The sequence below is a fragment of the Orycteropus afer genome, unplaced genomic scaffold (assembly GCF_000298275.1).
Source record: "Orycteropus afer afer isolate SDZICR_OR568_19922 unplaced genomic scaffold, OryAfe1.0 scaffold00267, whole genome shotgun sequence".
NCBI classification, from domain to species: Eukaryota; Metazoa; Chordata; class Mammalia; order Tubulidentata; family Orycteropodidae; genus Orycteropus; species Orycteropus afer.
In genome coordinates, this window is record NW_006921854.1 from 1,624,786 (window position 1) to 1,628,267 (window position 3,482).

A 3,482-nucleotide genomic window follows, 5' to 3' on the forward strand; every position below is an offset into this window, starting at 1 on the left:
CTGAAGTTCATTTGGAAGATTAAAAAGCTAAGAGGAACCAAGACACCTTAAAAGTTTGAGGGATATATATTCTCCCAGATGTTTAAATATGTCATAAAGCCATGGTAATTAAAAGGAGCTCTCGTGGCACTGTGGTGAAAGCATTATCTGCAAACCAAAGGTTGGGAGTTCAAACCCGTCAGCCACTCTAAGGGATGAAAGATGAGGTAGTCTGTTTCTGGAAGACTGACAGCCTTGGAAACCCTATGGGGCAGTTCTACTCTGCCCTATGGGATTGCTATGAGTTGGAATAACTTGATGGCAATAGGGATCATAATTAAAATAATATAAAGAGTGGTATAAGAATTAAAAGATGCATTGGTGGAAAAAATAGAAAGCATGTATGTGTCATGCATGTACACACACATACATTTATTGATTACATATATTATGGTTGGTATTTCAAAAGAATGCTGAATTATTTTAAAAACTCTGTAAAGACAATTAACGTAGCATTCCTGTTCCAAAATCTTTTGAACGCTCTCTGGATATTTTGATCCTTTCCTACATTGGAAGCTGGCCCTTCCCCAGAGAATTCATGGAACAGGCATATGACTCAGGTTCCTTGGCCCACCAGCCCTCACCTCACAATCATATTTGATGTGGAAGGAAGTCACATGAGGGGGCACATTTTGGGAGACGGAACTTGTGGCAAGTGTGGTGTCAGATGTGTTTGTTCCCTGGAAGCAGCCGTGTCAGACTGGCAAGTGTCCTACTGACACCTGAATCCTCGCCCCTTGAACCATGCTGTGATGTGGTCAGCTGTTTTTTCTGGCCATGGTAACTCTGCCTGTCTTTGTCCTGACTGTGTAACCTATAAGCCGAGTTCGCTGGCCCTCTGAGAAATCCTGGGAGTTGCCGAATATACTTGAAGAAATCCCTTTCTGCTTAAAAATAGCTAGAGTAGATTACATTATTTGCAATTAAGAACCCTGACTCGTACAATTTACTATTTGTGGATAAAAAAATAATGCATTTCAATTCTTGCCTCAAAACCATTCACAAAATAAAATACATTTGGATTAGTGAATAAAGTGTTTAAAACAAAGAGAGAAAACAAACACCAAAACCAAAAAGCCATAAGATAAACCTGAAGAAGTAAATCTTAACAACAACAACAAACTGGTCACACAAATGACAACCAACTAACCATGATGACCCACCACTTGTTATGGAAGGATCAAAAATGTGTCTCTGGATGAGCTAGCAGGCAAGGAGAAATGGAAACTATGGCAAGTTAAACAATTTCACAACATTGGACGAAAAAATTAACCTGATGGCTCAGGAGGAGGACAAGTATCTCAGTTCTCAGCTCAGACAGGAATTTCTTCTGAGCACTTCATAAATGAGCACGTTCCCAATGGGACCCTCTGGACAACGGCCTGAGAGTGAGCTGCAGAGAACAGTTTCTGACAGTGGCCCTCAGCAAAGTCACAGGTATCATACCAAAAACATACATGCTATTCACTGAAAAAGCTACCAGCAGGAAAGGGGTGGGCATGAGCCTTCAATGTTTCCCTTCTCTGTGCCTTTGACTTCATACAAGTACGTGGACTGTGTGCTCTTCAAGCAATCTTCCCCCAAAATTGTTTTCAGGTGGTCTTTTGTTAAATATTTTGTGGACTTGAACTCAACTTATTCAATTCAATATTCCTTGGTGGTGGACTAAAGATCAACGTGTCTAAACAACAATCAGAGATTAAGAGAGACCCTGGCTGCTTCTGTTATTTTAGGTTTCCAGTAAGCATATTGTTGCTGTTGTTAGGTACCATTGAGTCATCTCTGACTCACAGTGACACTATGCACAGTAGAATGAAACACTGCCCAGTCCTGTGCCAGCCTCATGATCCTTGCTATACCTGAGCCCATCGTTGCAGCCACTGTGTCTATCCATCTTGTTGAGGGCTTTCCCCTTCTTTGTTGACCCTCCACTTTACCAAGCATGACATCCTTCTCCAGGGAATGGTCCCTTCTCACATGACCAAAATAGGTGAGATGAAGAAGTCTGGCCATTCTCGTTTCAAAGGAGCATTCCAGCTGCACTTCTTCTAGAACAGATTTGTTAGTCCTTTTAACAGTCCATGGTACTCTTAGCATTCTTCTCCAACACCACAACTCAAAAGCATCAAGTCTTCTTTGGTCTTCCTTACTCATTGTCCAGCTCTCACATGGATAAGAGGCAATTGAAAATACCATGGCTTCGATTAGGTGCACCTAAGTCTTCAAGGAGACACCTTTGCTCTTCGTCCCTTGAAAGAAGTCTTTTGCAGCAGATTTGCCCAATCCAATACGTTCGTTGTCTGATGTCTTGATTACTGCTTCCATTGGTGTTGATTGTAGAACCAAGTAATGTGAAATCCTTGACAACTTTAATCATTTCTCCATCCACCATGAAACTGTTTATTGGACCAGTTGTGAGGATTTTTTTTTTTTTTTTATATTGAGGAGTAATTCATACTGTAGATTGTAGTCTTTAATCTTCATCAATAAGTGCTCAGGTCATCCTCACTTTCAGCAAGCAAAGTTGTGTTGTTTGCATATCACAGGTTGTTAATGAGTCTTCCTCCAATCCTGATGCCACATTCTTCTTCCTATAATCCAGCTTCTCGGATTAATTGCTCAGCATGCAGATTGAATAAGTATGGTGAAAGGATACAACCTTGACACACTGCCTTCTTGATTTTGAACCATGCAGTATCCCCCTGTTCTGTCTGAATGACAGCCTCCTGGTCTATGTACAGGTTCCTCATGAGTACAATTAAGTGTTCTGGAATTCCCATTCTTCTCAATGTTATCCACAATTTGTCATGACCCACACAATCGAATGCTTTTGCATAGTCAATAAAACAGAAATAAACATCTTTCTGCTATTCTTTGCTTTTAGCCAAGATCCATATTAGAAATGAAGAAATGGAAAATCCAGGCTTACCAACTCTGTGATACAATTTTAATGTACACATATAGCCCGTAAAAGTTATGAACACACACATGAAGCAATAACTCATTTGGCAATAACACTCAAACTCTGAATTTGAAGCCTATCTTGAAGGTGGTGCTGAGACCCTCCTGGCCCTCATGGATTGCTCTTGATGAAACTTAAGCAAGCTCTCAGAATTGGCCTGAATAGAGCACCATTCAGCAGAGAACCACCACTTTGAAAAACCAAAACCAAACTCACTGGCAAGGAGTCGATTCCAGCTCATACCAACCCCCATTGGGTTCCCAAGGCTGTAAATGTTTACGGAAGCAGACTGCCCTATCTTTCTTCCATGGAACAGCTGGTGGGTTCAAACCACTGACCTGTTGGTTAGCAACCAAATACCTTAACCGCTACACTAGCAGAGCTCCTTAAAAGTGTGAAAGTCAACCCTAAAATTGTTTTACTCTGTTTCAAAAATTGTTTTAGTTCCTTTCAGCACTCAGGTAAATGTGTGCCTGTGATA